This window comes from Nicotiana tabacum, chromosome 23 (genome assembly GCF_000715075.1).
Source record: "Nicotiana tabacum cultivar K326 chromosome 23, ASM71507v2, whole genome shotgun sequence".
Classification (NCBI taxonomy): Eukaryota; Viridiplantae; Streptophyta; class Magnoliopsida; order Solanales; family Solanaceae; genus Nicotiana; species Nicotiana tabacum.
In genome coordinates this window covers 23358489-23376794 of record NC_134102.1, presented here as the reverse complement: position 1 = coordinate 23376794, position 18306 = coordinate 23358489, and the positions used below count along the sequence as shown (strand labels likewise).

Sequence of the window (18306 nt, the reverse complement as noted above, 5' to 3'; positions counted from 1 at the left end):
AAGGCAATGCTTATCCTTAGGCGATTAAGGAGGCAATGCTTAGCCTCATGCAAGAAGAGGAGACATCGCTTAGTCTCGATGCAAGGAAAGGCCGAGCTTAGCTTTATGCAATGAGGGAGACAATGCTTAGCCTCATGCAAGAACAGGGGACAATGCTTAGTCTCGATGTAAGGGAAATCATAGCTTAGCCTTATGCAATTGGGGAGGCAATGCTTAGCCTCATGCAAGAAAAGGAGACAGTGCTTAGTCTCGATGCAAGGACAAGGCAATGCTTATCCTTAGGCGATTAAGGAGGCAATGCTTAGCCTCATGCAAGAAGAGGAGACATCGCTTAGTCTCGATGCAAGGAAAGGCCGAGCTTAGACTTATGCAATGAGGGAGGCAATGCTTAGCCTCATGCAAGAAAAGGAGACAATGCTTAGTCTTGATGCAAGGAAAGGTAGAGCTTAGCCTTATGCAATTAGGGAGGCAACGCTTAGCCTCATGCATGAAAAGGAGACAGTGCTTAGTCTCGATGTAAGGGAAGGTAGAGCTTAGCCTTATGCAATTAGGGAGGCACCGCTTAGCCTCATGCAAGAAAAGGAGACAGTGCTTAGTATCGATGGAAGGAAAGGCAGAGCTTAGCCTTATGCAATTTAGGAGGCAGGGCTTAGCCTCATGTAAAGAAAACGATGAGTGATAGTAGAGTATTTCTTAGTTGGAGGTGCTTGTGATAGATAATTTGCTATCTTGAAGGTAGTGACTCGATGTGTCTGTAGATATCATTGTCTTATTATGCCTGCATCTAAAAAAAAATTGTGAGTTTTGCGGGGGAAGGTTGGTTCACGCTTTTGTCTTCTGCTTTGTCTGTGCTCCTGTCTTGAGATCCTGTTTTGAGTTATACTGGGTAACATCTGGCGGTTCATAAAATTAAAGCTTTCGAGGAAATATATGTGCATCTAATGAATGTAGTTATTTTAAAAATATAGTAGTATGCAATATCAAGTAAGCTAGATGAACCAATGACTGTGACATATTTTAGAGGCATTGTGACTTCTTTACTTTAGAATTTTGAGGGTCCTCCTAAAAATTCTGCCCCAGTTTAAAAGCAATTTTCTGACTGTCCTGCATATAATGAAGTTGGCTGAACTTGCTTCAGAATTTTGAGGGCCCAGTTTCTGACTATGGAAAAAATAAAAATTTTATTGAGATGTGACCGAACCCACAGGGCTGCCTACGTATCCCCTCTTAAACGGGAATCAAGTCAAGCATAGTTCAGTTACATCAGATCAGGAAATATAAACAATCTAAATAAAATATCTTTTGACTGCGTCTGAATTGATAGGTTTTGGCCAAACTTCTCCATCTATTTCTGCAAGTATGAGTGTTCCTCCTGTTAGTACTCTGTGAACCATGTAAGGTCCTTGCTAATTGGGTGAAAATTTTCCTTTGGCTTCATCCTGATGCGGGAAGATCCGCTTCAGCACCAGCTGCCCCGGTGTGAATTGTCTAGGCTTGACCCTTTTGTTGAAAGCTCTAGACATTCTGTTCTGGTAAAGTTGACCGTGGCATACCACATTCATTCTTTTCCGGTCGATGAGAGTCAGTTGTTTATGGCGACTTCATATTCATTATGCATCACTGAGTTCAGCCTCTTGTATGATTCTCAAAGAAGGAATTTCTACTTCAGCGGGAATAACAACTTCAGTACCATAGACCAACAAATAGGGAGTTGCCCCGATTGATGTGCAAACTGTAGTACGATATCTAAGTAGAGCAAATGGTAACTTCTCGTGCCATTGTTTGTGATTATCTACCATCTTCCTCAATATCTTCTTGATGTTCGTGTTGGCGGCTTCCACAGCTCCATTTATTTGCGGTCTTTATGCTGTGGAGTTCCTATGCTTGATCTTGAACGTTTCACACATGGCTTTCATCAAATCGCTTTTTAAATTGGCGGCGTTGTCAGTAATGATTGACTGAATCACTATCCTCATGTTGCGTTGTCTCATTACATGTCACAGTCGTAGGTTCATCGGGATAGGTAATAATAATGCTGAAAAGAAAAATGTAAAAATAATAATAAATAGTAATGCATTTAAAAATCTTAAAAACGTCAACAAGTGCGGCTCAATGGCTCGAGCAATTATTTTAAAATAGAATACTGAAAAATATCTCAAATGCTCAAAACTATTTTTTTTAATTATACTGGAGTTCCAGTATATTATACTGGAGTTCCAGTATATTATGCTGGAGTATTTTCCGGATTTTGAATAGTGTTTTCATTTAGATTTATCTTTACATGAAAAATGGCTAAATTTAGATGACTTTTGAAACTATGGCTATTTTTGAATGACCACTTGTAAATCTGACTATTTTTGAATTTCTGCCCATTGCTTTTTCTTATTCAAACTTGGCCCACGGCCTATTATGCTTACTCCAAACACATCATCTTATCTCAAGTCATTTTAATTTTCAAAAAAATGAGAGCTACTATCGAAAAATAAAGGAAAATTTACCTACCATAATATATAGTGTTATTCCACTGTATCAATCTTTTTCTTCAACCCTCTCTCTCTTCTCCCTCAACTCTCTCTCCTTTTTCCATCTCTCTTCGCAAGGCCACCGTCCAACTCGGCCGCCGCAGGTCATTTTCTCTGACGGAGCTCTATTGGAGCCCAACCAAACAGCTGCCTCTCTCTCTCTCTCTCTCTCTCTCTCACACACAGTGAGTCCATCAATAAACCTCCTCACCCTCTCTATCTCTCTCTCTCTCTCTCTCTCTCTCTCTCTCTCTCTCTCTCTCTCTCTCTCTCTCTCTCCCTTCTCTGCTCTTTCCCTATAGATCCAGATCTGAAAATCACAAAGTCGCGATGGGTCCATTACCGACAGCGAAAACTATGGAGGAGGAAGATCAGATGCGTCACCAGATCTGGATCTAACGGAGATGCCGGAAATTCATGATTTCTTCTCCTTCTTTGTATCTCATATTTAAGTGTATTTGTCTAACAAGAGATGGTCGGAAGACGCTATCTCCGGTGAACTTTCTTGTGTCCTTTGTTATTGAGTCACATACAATGATACAAATACATCATAATCTATAAAAATACACTCAAATTTGAGTATATTTTGTATTTTTCAATGTAAATACAGTTTATTTTTTTGTATACAATAAATTGAATACAACTGAATATCACTTTATTTTTTATTTTGTTGTTTGAATACAGTAAAATTGAATACAATATAAAATAGTTAAGAATGAATATTGCTGAATATAGTGTATACAACCGAATTGAATACAGCATCATACATCCCATGACAAGTAATTAGTAGCTACAGAACGTAATTAGATAAATTATATCACGCCCGACAATAAGCCTCCAAACCATAGTTATTTCAGAAAAATCCTCAAAAATAAATTAGTATGGCATTACAATTTCTCAATCCACGTTAACCTGAGAAATAATAAAATTAATATTAATGGAAGTTTCTCCAAGCAACGGGCGTAAACACAACGTGACACCGCAACGACTAAAATTCATAATGGAAATCGTTGCGTTTAGTTCAGTACACCACTTATACATTTGAGGGGATTAGTGGTGGCAAAATGATTAAAAGAAGACACTAATCCACCCATATTATCCATTAAAAAATGGGTTGGATAATGAACTTTTTGAAAACATATCAAATATGGACAAAAATCATATTATCTATTTAGAGAATGAATAACTAATGGATAACTAATGGGTTTAATTTTTACATTTGTAAAGTCTCAAATTGGGGGTTCCTCAATTTGGAAGACTAGGAATTCTCCCAAAAGTCATCATATTCAAGAAGTCATGGATAATATGGATATCCATATTATCGCCGGTTAACCCATTTTTTATCTATATTAAATATGGGTAAGGTCAGATTTATATTATCCATTTTGACCCGTCTATATCCGGTCCGACCCGCCCATTTGCTACCCCTAGAGGGGGTGAATAGCATATTGACCTATTAAAAGTTTATTCTAAAAATTCTCATGTTATACCTAGAACCAGGGTTTCCAACTAGTTCTTGTAACTCCTGTGACAAATAAGAGTGAAAAATAAAGAAGATACAAATTTTTACGTGAAAAACCTCCTTTTTCAAGGGAGTAAAAATCACAACCCAACTCTAGGATTTTTCTCACAAACTTCATAAAAGACAATGAGCAGTTTCAGGTTACAAAACTCTTTATAACCTAAGAGACTAACCTTAGTCACTCAACAGTATGCAACTAGCTAGATGATTGCAGCTACTCTCTATAAATTAATTTATTAGTCTAGATCTGAAAATAAACTCTCTCAGAAATACTCCTTATAAAAGTGCTTCTACGATAAGCACAGTAGATTACAACTGAAAACATATATATACTAAACGATCAAGACAACTAAAACTAGACTAAATCAATTGCAGGAACTTGGTTCTTCAGTTTATCTTTCTCTTTCTCTTGCAATTTTCCAGCTTGCATGTATGTTTTTTCAAAGCTCTATGCAGGTGTGTGAACCTGCAATAAAACAAATGATACACATATATAACACACGGTTAGCAGTAGGGTTACTTAAGAGATAATCATGAAGAAGTCTTCGTACCATAGAGAGTAAAGAAAATAAAGATTTTCTTTATATTATTCTTTCCCATAAGGACTTTACTTCATTATAAACTTGGCCTTTGGTTGAATATTTGAGATCTATCAAGATTCTCCAAAAATATACGCGGGCATAATCTCATTACAATTAAAAAATAATCTCAACTAGTGCAAAAATGAATCCTACCATCTTTAGGATTTCATGTAGGACACAGTACAAGAACCAACTAGTAGAACCAGGGTCTCAAACTTACCAGACCTACTCAACCAGGTTACATGTTTGTTAATCATCAAAACTCAATTCTAACAATTACAAATAGAAATAAGATTTTTGCCCTACATAATTAGAGATAGAAAGGAATGAAAATATCTTGAGAGCAGGGGAGAGATAAAGCCAGCGAGAGAAGAAAGAAATGAACAATTTGGTAGTGTTAGAGAAAGATATCAATATTAGGACTTTGTTAAAGATATAAAGATTGGAAGAATGTTGGAGTCAATGTCACACCCCAACCTTGGGAGGTGCGACTGGCACACGACTCCCAAAGGCTCGTGCGAACCGACGTCTGTTCTTACATTCTTTTTATTCATAAAACTGGGCCATTGAGGTCTTCAAGCAATAACACCAAAATTAACATGTGAATAACTGGTTTGCAAAAGAAGTATCATCATTCCATATATCTTCATAACAGTACGCAACAAGGTTACAATCCCACTCATTTACATACAACCATACTTTAGTCTACAACCCTCTAAGAGTATCAAAAAAGAGTACATGTTTATATGACTTGGCCGGGACAGGGCCCCACCATACCCAAAACGTTTAGAACTTCTGCTTCAGTACCTATTGACTTCTGAACTGCTACTCCAAAGGAGTGGAGAGCAACAACCAATTAGTTGGAACAACACCCTACTGGGGAGCGATGTCATCAGGTCTATATGCACTTGTGGGCATGAACACACTACCCAAAAGAGAAGGAGACGAGCAATCTGGGGATTAAACAGTAGGGACTATAAACTTAAAAATCATGCAAGTCTTAAGAAGGGCTAGGCCACTCATTGGGATTATACACTGAATCAAATATAACATTATTTAACCCTAATTTGGAGCATATAGTATCATATCGTACCCTGCCTCACAAAGGACTCGGTAAGTTTCTTTCTTTTATCATATCATACACGGCCATATATGTAATGACTCGGCCGGTCATTTTGAGTATTTTAGTCCCGATTCCCTATTTATTATCTCCTCTATGTTTTATTGTGGACTTGTCGAGTGTGTTTGATTTTGGTTTCTGGTGAGTTTCGGAGTGAAATGGGACATATAGTCCCTATGTTGGAGGTTTAAGTTGATATAGTTGAACGGAGTTTGACTTTTGTGTAGACGACTTTGGAATGGAGCTTTGATGGTTCCAATATTTTGGTCTTAGAAGAGTGTTCGGATATTGATTTGTAGGTCTGTATGTCGTTTCGGTGTGAATTGGTGAAAGTTAAAAAATTGAAGGTTTGGAAGATTAGAAAGTTGACCGGGCATTGAATTTATTGATATCGGGGTCGGATTCCGATTATGAAAGTTGGAATAGGTCCTTCATGTCATTTTATGTGTGTGTGCAAAATTTGAAGTCAATCGAAATTATTTTGGTATGAATCGGCATTGGTTTCGTAATTCAAAAGTTTATAGTTTCATAGGCTTAAATTGGGGTTGCGATTCGTAGAATCGATATTGATTTATATGATATTTGGCCTCTAGTAGGTCCGTTAGATATTTGGAACTTGTTGATATATTCGGACGGGGTCACGGGGGCCCCGGATGTGTCAGATCGAATTCGAAACAAGTTTTGACTTGTGAGATTGTTGAAGCACTACTGCTTCTGGTGCAGTCGCAACTGAGCATTTTGGGCTGCATGAGAGAACCTCGAGCCACAGAAGCATGTTTTGTTATGGTCAGATGGGACTGCAAGTGTGGTCCATGTTCCGCAGAAGCGGACTCACCAATACGAGAAGTGCATCGCAAAAGCGGAGATGGCCAGGGAGGCCTTGGATCGCAGAAGCGGACAATGTCCGCAGAAGCGCTTGTGCAGAAGCGATAAGGAGTCCGCAGGTGTGAGTCTTCTGGGCTTAAGTTGGAACCGCACCTGTGATGAGTTTTTTCTGGTGCGGCATCGCAGATGCGACTAAAGGTTCGCAAAAGCGAAATCGCTTGGTAGAAAAGTGCATATTTTGAGGGTTTGATTTCATAATCTATTTTTGGACCTAGAGAGCTCGGTGTGAGGCAATATTTCAGGAGAGTTTTAAGAAGAACATTAGCTTAAGAAATCCTAACTCGGTTTGGTTAAATTACGCGAATCTATTGTTAATTTATCATATAATTAGTGATTTGAGTTGGAAATTTGAGGAAATATTATGAAACTTTCTTAGGCTAAAATTTGGGGATTTGGAATGCGATTTGAGGTTGGATTTGAGTAATTCTTATATGGTTGGATTCGTTATCGAGTGGGTATTTGGATTTTGTAATTATGGTCGTGTTCCGAGATGTGGGCCCAGGTTGACTTTTTGAGTTGACTTTTTTATTTCTTTGCAAAGATCATAATTTTTAATGTTCGAAATAGCTTCCTATAGTTTATAGTTATGGTATGAAATTATTTTGTCTAAATTTGAGCCGTTCGAAGTTGGATAATCGAGGAAAAGGCCTACTAGTGGATTGAGTAGCGTATTTTGAGGTAAGTGTCTTGCCTAACTTTGTGTGAGGGAATTACCTCTTAAGATTGGTGTTGTTTGTTATAATTGTGATGTGTGAAAGCCGTGTACGCAAGGTGACGAGTGTGTACACAATCTAAATATGGAAATTTACCGGTTTTAGCTATGTAGATTCCTTTCATGCCTTAATTGAGTTATTTTAACATGTTATATTTATCATTATTAATCTATTTTCACATGTTCTACTTGTCTTATCTCTTACTTGCTAATTACTCTACATATTTAGTTGAAGTTCTTGTTTCCTTTATCCCATATTCATTATTTAATTGTTGAACTCTTTACTTAAAGTTGTTATTCTTGGAATATCTTGTTGATGAAATTGGTATTGAGTTATAAAGGTCGTGATTCACATTGAGGCAAGGTGTTAAGTTGTGAAATACTATTCTGTTGAGTTATTCACTTCTGGTTGTTATTGTTGAGACTCTTGTGTATATTGTGGTTGAGCCATGGGTTCTTTACTGTGAAAACACTGTTATTGTTGGTTTCTTTGGCAAGTTGTGATATTGGACACTTGAGGTGTGATTTGTAATATTGATACGCATGCGGTGGTATACGGTTTTGGGGTTGAAACACATGCGGTGAGATAAGGTGGGCTTGATACACGTGGCTAGTAAGGGAACTACTAGAAGTCATGTGATGTGATAAGGTGGGCTAAAACGCGGGATGCTATTTAGGGAAAATGATTTTCAAAACTAAATGCAAGGCTCCCGCGGTGATATAAGGAAAGATTGTGAATTATTCTTGTGATTTGAGACTACAAGGAGGTACCTCAGTAGTGACTTTTGTTAGTATTTCTCTAATGTTGTACTTGTCTTTGGTTGTTTTATTTCCTTAGCATATCATTCCTCGTTTTCTACTTATTGCATTATTTGCTTTAGCTCCGTATAGCTAACCTTGATATGTTATTATTGTTTCAATTTCATTGTTATCATTACTACACTGCCATACACTTCTACAGTTTTTCTTATTTATTCCAGTAGGGCCTTGACTTGACCTTGTCACACTATACTAAGGTTAGGTTTGGCACTTACTAGGTACCGTTATGGTGTACCCATGCTACGCTTCTGCACTTCTTTTTGTGCAGATCCAGGTAGCTCCTATCAGCCCAGGTATTAGCGAGAGCTCAGCTGCGAAGACTTCAAGGTATACTTGCCGGTGTCTGCAGGCCTCGGGGTCCCCCTCTTTCTAGACTATTCTATCTTCCTTATCCTTTGATAGACATTGATGTATAGGATTATGCAGTACTATTATTTAGAGCTTGTGGCTTGTATTCGCTGAGTCTTGAGAGTTGTATATGCTGAGTTGCAGAGTTTACTTTATATAGTTGCTGAGTTTTGAGATTTTAATTATCATTTCAGTTATTTTTGCATGAATATCAGGCTTACTTAGTCTTAGGGACTAGGTGCCATCACGACATCCTACGGAGGAAAATTGGGGTTGTGACAACATAGAGAGCTCGTCATACTCGGCCACACAAGGGCTCGGTAGCATCTTACATTACAATATTCCGTACCCGGTTACATAGAGAGCTCGATCGTACCCGGCCACACAAGGGCTCGGTCGTGCCCGTCTATACAAGGGCTCGGTAGCATTTCATGTCATACCCAACTGATTAGTGGTTGTACAATAGGTATCGTACCCGACCGTCTATAGTGCGGCTCGGTAATATAACTTAGATACATACACATATAAATGAAATGCAGAATCAACTTCAAGAGATATTAAGTTTAGACTCATAACGAATCATACTTCCACTTCCCGACCACAAGACACCAACAAGGAACATTTTAAACTTTTAAAGGAATACCATCAACAAGAATGTACGAGAACAAGGATAACACGATCGGGAGGGGCTCAGAACCAACTAACTCCTTACAATACAGGGAGGCCAAATACATTGTCAGCCTCTTAAAGTTGTCCTCCTTTTTCACTTAAATACTCAATCTTAAGTCTGTTCCATTTGAACACTTTAACAGGCCTTTACTGTGTCATTTAGACACAAAATTTGTAGGCAGCAAAATACAAAAGGTGCGTGTAATTTACACACCAAAGTGACGAATAAAACGAGCACACGTGGATTTAACTTTAAACAATTATTTAAAAAAAACAGAACCCCACCCCACGCCATCGTCATCTTCCCCAACGACCCCTCCTTGTCGGAAAATTAATTTTCAGCTATTTCTTTTCCAACTATGTTTTCTTCTCCAAAAAATTGGTCTTTTTTTTTCTTCTTCTTCTTCTTCTTCTTCTTCATTCTTCCTTTCTGGGCTAAAATTACAGAGAGTTTGACTGTTAATATAAGATTCCATAACCAAATTGAATGGAGAATACTTTTGTGGTAACGAAAATCAGCGATTAATATTTAAAAAAATAGAAAAAATGAATATAAAAATAAGGACCCTATCCCACCCACCGTCATCTTCCCCAACAATCCTTCTTCGACGGAAAAATTAATTTTTCAGATATATTTATTCATCTTTTTCATCATCTTCCACACTCATTTCTTCTGCCATTTTTTAAGCCATAGATTCGATACCATTCTTCATCTTCCTCTTCCTCACACCATCCCATTCTTTCTCCTTTTATATCCAAACTCATTTTCTTTAAATATTTTCTGGTCAATACCTAACAAATTATTTCTGCCATTTCAAGTCATTTTTCTATTAATGTTTGAGCCACCTTTTTTTTAGCCATAGATTCGGCCAACTTGGAATAGGAAAATATTTTGGGTTTTTAGCAATAGATTCGGCCAACAGGTGGTGATGGTGGAATAGTTGGGTTTGGCATTTTTTCATTTCTTTCCTTCACAGATTTGGGCTTGTTTTGCATTGTATTATTTTGAGAGTAATTTGTGAATGAGAGAGACTGGAAAGTGATTAAAAAAAATTAAGAAACCAGATGCCGAAAAAATTAGTTGGTTACTCTAGATTTTCTGATGAAGAAGGGTCAGCTAAGAGGGGAAGAAACAAAAAGAAAATAAAAAGAAAAGACAAAAGAAAAATAATGAGAAAAAAGAGTGAGGAGTTTGTTTTTTGGACAATTTCACGCGCTTGAAAAATGTGAGAAACACTTGCCTTGCCATGTAATCTTTTTTTGTCTAAATGACACAGTAAAGGCCTGGTTAAAGTGTTCAAATGGAACAGGCTTAAGATTGAATGTTTAAGTGAAAAGGGAGGACAACTTGAAGGGGTTATCGATGTATTTGGCCATACAGGAATCCTTTAGAGGAAGAGAGATAAATACTTACACTAAAATGCCTTGCATACCTTGTTGAAGAACTAATTACTCTTCTATGACAATTAACTTTGCCTATAACGAATCTTCAGTACCAATACCACCAGATGATATATGTTACAACAACGATTCCAAGTTTTCTTCAAGCTAAATCCAGACAGAACCTTTTTTCTGATTCTGTTTAGTCTATTTTGAAATTTCTAAGGAGATGTGAGAGCATTTTTGGTGAATTATATTGAGTGGTACTCATAAAAAATGAAAGAGAATGAGCCGCACTGCCTTCATATATGTATACCAAGCATTGAAAACTCTGTCGGTTCTACATGCAAAATGGGTCGCCCCGCTTTGACCGTCGTGCCCAGTGAGACAGCTGGCGAAATCTGGTCGCATGCACTTGCCTTCTCTGCCCGGTAACACGTCGCCATCTGATTGGTTTGCGCTTTAAACCTCATAGATCCTCCATTTTCATATGTGGGTGTAACAGTCAACTTCTTTGTAGGTCATCCAACACAGTTTTAAGGAATTTGAGCTAGAATAAGGCCTATACATTCAAGTAAGCTACAAATACTTTTTAAATTGTAAAATGTAGCATCTTAAAATATATGTATATGATTATAAAAAGTATTAATATAACTTGATAAATTAAACAAAAATGTCAAAAATTCTTAAAAAGAAATGTCATCTAACTATAGCGTATACATAAAATGTACCACATTAAAACATATCTAGGTTTAATATAAAATAATATAATGTGATAAATTAAACATAAATGTCAATAAATCTTTAAAATGGTATGATCTAACTACACTGCACAAATCTCAACATAAAATAGTCTGCAACTATATTCTCTATTTATAGTCCAACTTCTTCGATTGCAATCAAATTATCTTTAACATTCTCTATTACCCTATAAATCTTTATAGAAAAGGAGAAGCAAAAAAATATAATGATGCCAAGTGGCTTAATCACAATTCAACACGTGTCATTTTTTAGTACACATCTCCAACAATGTTGGAGTTCAAAATCATTTTAAACTAAACAATGTTGGAATCGGCAATTTTTACATACTTATTTGGGGCTTTTGCATCTATACCCGATTTTGGGGTCACAATTGAACCTATACCCACTTTGCAAAAAAGTTTGCAAGCGTCCCCACTTTACGATCAACTTCAGACTTATCGGGCCTGAAGTTAAAAAAAATTAGTCTGAAGTAAAAAATTTCACTTCAATGCAATTAAGGCCAAATAGGTCTTAAGTGCAACCAATAGTTTTATGCACTTAAGGCTAATAAGTCTGAAGTGAAAAATTGCACTTCAGATGCACTTAAGACCAATAAGTCTGAAGTGAAAATTTGCACTTCAGATGCACTTAAGGCCAAAAAGTCTGAAGTGCAACAAACGTTTTCATTCACTTAAGGCCAATAAGTCTGAAGTGAAAATTTGCACTTCAGATGCACTTAAGGCCAAATAGGTCTGAAGTGTAACCAATGATTTCATGCACTTAAGGCCAAACAGTCTGAATTGCAACAAACGTTTTCATTCACTTAAGGCCAATAAGTCTGAAGTAAAAATTTGCACTTCAGATGCACTTAAGATCAAATAAGTCTTAAGTGTAACTAATGGTTTCATGCACTTAAGGCCAATAAGTCTGAAGTGAAAAATTACACTTCAGATGCATTTAAGGCCAAAAGGTCTGACGTGCAACAAACGTTTTGCTACACTTAGGCCAATAAGTCTTAAAGTGAAAAATTGCACTTCAGGTGCACTTAAGGTCAAAAGGTCTGAAGTGCAACAAACATTTTGCTACACTTAAAGCCAATAAGTCTGAAGTGTAAAATTGCACTTCAGATGCACTTAAGGTCAAAAGGTCTGAAGTGCAACCAACGTTTTTATACAGTTAAGGCCAAATAGGTCTGAAGTGCAAATTGCCCAGAAACAGAAAATTGTTATTTGAATTATAACAATCCAATATACAATATAATATCTAAATCTACTCCAAATGAGCTCAAATTTGAAACATAACCTCCAAATATCACCAGGAACAAACCCCAATCATCAATTTGTCAAAACACAAATAAATTTAATGAACCCATGTTGCAATTAAGAAAAAGAAGAAGAAGAAACCCTAAGCAATAGTAAAAAATAAAGCGTCATAACAGCTCGCTATTGTAAAACATCATTAACAACATTAAAATACGTTCACAACCACCATATAAAATCATTTTCACCTGAAGAAGAAGGAGGAGGAGAAGAAAACGAAGGAGGAGAAGGAGGAGGAGAAAGATGCCTGAAGTTGTTTTCAAAGTGGGTACAAGTTAAAACTTTTTAAAACAATGGGTATAGGTTAAATGGGGGCGCCCGTGTAATTTTTACTACTTATTTATGCAAAAAGGTTTTTATAAAAAAGGAAGAAAAAAAAAACAAAACAATCGGAGGTTGAAGCCCACGATTGATAGTCTTCCCAAATGTGGGCTTCCAACAAAAATCCTAAACTAACTCAAATTACTTATTTTAAATTACTTTTGTAATTCTTGTTTTCTCTGCTCAGTTACGAGTCTGCTTAATACAACATATTTACAAATATGGCTACCAGTTCATGAAACCTGACTAATTTCAAGCTAACTCGTTGCAATGGAATCTAGGGGTAGACATAAAATTCGAAAATACAAATTTCGAACCGGACCGAATTAATTCTGTATTTCGGTATAATTCGATATCAATTTTTCGATTATTCGTTATTTTCGTACGGTCCTCGGTATTGAGGTTTCGATATTTCGGTATATACCGAAATACCGAATTATTTAAGTATTTCATGTGCTTCCTAGTCCTACACTGCCCGGTGCCAGCGGCCCAACCCAAAATTTTAAGTTTGTATTTCTAATCAAAAATTTTAAGTTTGTATTTCTAGCCCAAACTTTTAACTTTGTTACCCTTAACCCAATAAGACTAAGTCCAAGTCCCTTGCTCTCTTTCCCTTGTTTCTATTTTCTAACCATAGAAATTAGGAATTAGAACTATCACTGTAATTTTGTTTCTGCATGTGTAGCATTTCAACATTTACCGGGTATTTGGTTATGAGTTTTTCTTGCAAATATAGTGCTATTTCAGTAACTTCCATAATTATTTTGGAGTAGTCCATCAATGAGGAAAGGTTTCATTATCTGCCTTTTTTTAAAAGCTGCCTTCATTCTAGAAAAATCAATAGAGAAACTATACACATGATGTGCAATTAAAGATGTATATTACTCTTGATCTGATATGTGTATGGTTTCTTGGACCGTTTTAGGTGTTCTCGGTGGTGTCACCATTGAAGGAATGTAGACATTCATTCATCTAGTCCATATATTATCATCGTTTTAGATGATGATATAAGCAATTCATAGTTAGCCTTGTCTGATACATTTTGAATGTGGGAATTCCGGGTCCTTTCAAGCCTGAAATGTCATATTTCATAGAGTTGATTTTACGGGATAAAAAGATAACATATTCAACTTTCACATAATTTTTAAGTGAATCATCTTCTCTGCTGCTTTATTTCATAAATTTTTAACAATCTTCAAATACATGAAACTATACTACTGAAACAATTATGTGTAGTACCAGTTTCGTTCTTTCTGTTTCTGAAAGTAGGATTCACAATTGTGCACCAATTTGTACTATATGCAATGAAGAAGCAACATGATATATACTAATAAGTAATCTGCCTTTCTAAGGTGATTGTAGAAAGGCCTTAATCGGGAATTATGTCACTAAGTTCTTTAAAATGAAGAAAAAAAATTTCTTGGCTCTTTAATATCTGATGCATCACTATATTCTTGAAAAATTACTGTTTATCGTAGCCGGTAGGCAGTACATGCTGCGAAAATCATATATGAGTTCTGGAACTAGACAAATTTTTCATTTGTTCATTAGCTGTAGTTTGAATATTAGCATATACATCCTCCCTTTTTCTACCATATTATTTTCTAAGCAATATTTTCTTATTAAAAATTATAGTTAATATTTTTCACACGCAACGTGGGGTACGGATACTAGTAAAAGTAAAAAGGATAAGAAGAAAAAAACTTCAAACTTTGAATATTAGTCTATTACGTTACTAACAATACCAAGAGTCACTTTTTTAATCTTGTTAGTTGCTCTTACGTCTCCTTTTCCACTCAGTTTCTTATGAATTTAAGGTATATTGAATGTGGTATTCATTTGGAATGTGAATCCGCAGAATCAAACCTCTCGAAAAAAAGTAAAATTTTAGTGCCAGCAAACCTTTGAATCTCTCGATCAACATAATCAAGCGTAACAATTCAATCTGAATGAAGTATTACGATATGAATCCCCACATTGTTTCAAGTTTTGATAGGATCAATTGATATCTGATGCCTTATATCTATGTGGACAAAACACACATTAAAGGATATATTCACTCTTACTGTTACGTAGCTACTGACGCAGTTACAATAGAAGAGGAGTAGAGAAATTTTAGAAACCAATGCGGGTGTGCAGCTTTGTGCGAAAGGAAATATCAAAATGGGATTTAAGAAACACAAGGAAAGTGATATAATCAGGACCGGAAAAAAAATTCAGACACTTTTAAGAAGGATTAAAAGTTCTAAGAGGGAATCGATCCTTGATAAATAATTCAGCACTCAACCAAGTGGCCCATTCAGTCTTTTTGGAGAATGGGTGCCGCAAGTTATATTCGATCAATTCTAGGAAATATATATATAAAATACTTAATTTGACAAAATAATCATAGGTTCACGTGCACCATTAATAAAGCATTAAATCCGCCCCTGTCGATATGAGACACGTTATAATGCAATATAGAGAAGAATATCGTTCTTGTGATATACAGAGCTATAAATGGAGGAATGCTCTATAGATGAAGAGGAAGAGGAAGAGAAATATAGTCGGAAGAAGAATTTAAAAAGCAGAAACAGAGGAGGAAGGAGATAAGTAGGAGTTGAGCCAAAAACTGAGCTAGAGGAGGAAGGATATGAAGTAGGAGTTGAGCCAAAACCTAATTCAAAAGCAGAAGTTGAGTCAACAGGAGAGAAAGAGATACAGAAAAAGAGTAAGAAAATGGAATATGGCACAAATGCATAGGGGAAAGAGCTAACAACAGAAGAAGGCCACAAGAAGCAGAAAATAGAAAATTAAGCCTAAAACAAAATTGGAATGATTGTGAAATGTAAATCTTTAATCTTTTTATATATACGCCAAACAAGAGAATTAGAGCTGAGTATTCGTACGATTTTCGCAATTCTTCTATTGCACTTTTAGTTACACCCTCCCTCAAAACAACCGGAGTTGGGCTTTCATACTATATTGGCAATTCTTCTGTTGCAATTTTGGTTACACCCTCCCTTCTTTCCTCTTCTTTCTCACCCTAACTACTTTTCTTTTCTACTCTAATTTTTTTCAATTTTGATTTTTTTTTTCTTTTTTACTGTCTTTTATACTCTTCTAATTTTGATATAATAATCTCTTTAGGTTGATGAACGATAGAAAACGAGAAAGTAAAAATGGTGCAGGAGTTAGCAAAGAACCACAAATTTTGATATGAAACTAAGCAACTCGAACTTGTATGAACGATTAAGAATAACAAACTGTGGAAAAATATAGCTCCTGCAAAATGTATCTTTTCCCTTTTCTCCTTTTGTAGCCCTTTGTTTTTCAAAGAGAAGCAGGAGCAAGAAAAATCGATGTGAAAAACTTAGCAACTCAAATCAAAGAGTAATGCACGTTGCATGGGTAAACTAGAATAACAGATTGTTCACAAATTAATGTAGCTCCCGCAATATCGATCTCCTTCCTATAATATTAGCAGTAACATAAATTTAATTCTATATCTTGTTGAACTGATCGTAAGTTTAGCCCGATGGGTTTATCCTGCCTACTTTGCGTTTTTGCAAACAAAAACTTAAGCAATTACAAATACAGAAAAGCTGTAAAAAAGGCTACACGCGCAAAATAAAGAAAAAGAATATTTTTTAAACTATAGCATGCAAGTCTAACCCTGTTGGCTAAACTTTGTATTATTTTCATCCTACTTACCTTGTTGAATTGGTCACAACTCAAAAGTTTAGCCCTAAATGCATAAACTTCCAGTCTTTGAAAATAAATTTGCTCAAATTATGATGAAAAGTTAAACAATTTACTAGATGAAATTACAAATGCGAACACACATATAACCAAAAAAATAGACACTAATATGGTCGATGTGTCTCTATCTTGATTAAAAGAGATATTTATTTTATACTTCAAAAATCTTACAAATTTGTATCAATCGTCTAAAAGAAAGTTTAATTTGATGATGCAATTTTGTTTCATCAAATGAAAGTTGGGTAAGACCTAATCAGTTTCGTTTATAATGCTTCAAGAGTTATCATGCAAAGCAACAAACTTATATTTAAAGGGCAAAATGGTCATCTCCTTTGTGTATTAAATAAAAGGATGCTATTTGTGCACAAGATTTGCATAAAACGAGGTTAGAAAATAAACATTAGGCCAAAAGAAGGACACCCTATGCAATTTCGTGAGTGATATGATCAACCAGAGCTCCGACTTCATAAATTCTAAGAAAGGTTCGGTCTACTGGATTTTTCGATTCATTTTATTTCTCTTCCAAAATTAGGAGAAATTTTAATTTTGTTGTTCCTTCTTTAACCCCCAATAAATAAACCAAAACCAATTTCATCATTTGCAATAATATTGATAACAAAAACAACATTTATCAACAGTCCAATTTCTCAACACTAAGTTTTTTTAAAAAAATGACAAGATAATTGATGACAGCTGTGGGATTTAAACCCACGCCCTTTCGGACCAGAGCCTAAATCTGGCGCCTTAGACCACTCGGCCAAACTGTCGTAGTGTTATACACTATTAGTTTTATTTTATTATCATGATCTTGTGATAAAATCTCCATAAACCATAATATACAAATGGCAATAATTAAGATTTGTTCAAAAATCGAAAACTATTCCCGCATTAAATAGTGCATTTACATCTACATAATTAAGTAATGATTCAAATTCAGACCCATTTTCGTTGGTTTTCTTTCCCTATAATCTAATTAAATCCTTAATCCTATTCATCTATCCATTTGACCAAAATTGATTTTGCTCCGTTCCGACTATCTTTTTTTCTCTTTCTTTTGGTAACACGATCCGATAATTCTGACTTCGTTTATATGGAATCGTAATTTTATATAATTGACTTAGAGATACTGAAATTTTCGCATAATATTTTGTATTTTCCACATTAGCCATAACCTTCCAATTTTACTAAAAATGAACAAAGCCAAAAAAAAAAAAAAAAAAAAATCATACTCAAGCCTTTTTTTGAGCCTCCGATCAGACATTTACAATGCCAATTTCCTAAATGCTGAAGAAAGAGCATTCACATTTCGTCCACCGACAGATTTAGCACGTTACTATGTAATTAGAGCCATGTGATAAGCTCATATTATATAAATCCTACTCTCTGAAAAATGTACTGTCAAAATCGTGCTGATTAAATTACTAACCAGTTTTAATATAGGCTCAGAGCCTCTGACTTTCACTTAATAATTCACTTGCATCACAATGTGAAATTTTGAATTCAAACTCATTCCATCAAAGAAAAGGTTTTTTCTTTTACCATTTTGTATTAGATCTCTTGAGCTGTTAGGGTTATTTGTAAGGGGCACAAGTTATCCCGAAATTGTAATAATGGAATTATAATATG

At 35.6% G+C, this 18306-nt stretch overlaps 1 non-coding gene across 1 annotated transcript; it reads right to left on the bottom strand.

Moving 5' to 3' along the window:
• Positions 1-17367: 17367 nt before the first annotated feature.
• On the bottom strand, positions 17368-17447 carry TRNAL-UAG (transfer RNA leucine (anticodon UAG)). The gene has a single exon. It is a non-coding gene; the product is annotated as a tRNA-Leu (tRNA).
• Between the last annotated feature and the right edge of the window lie 859 nt (positions 17448-18306).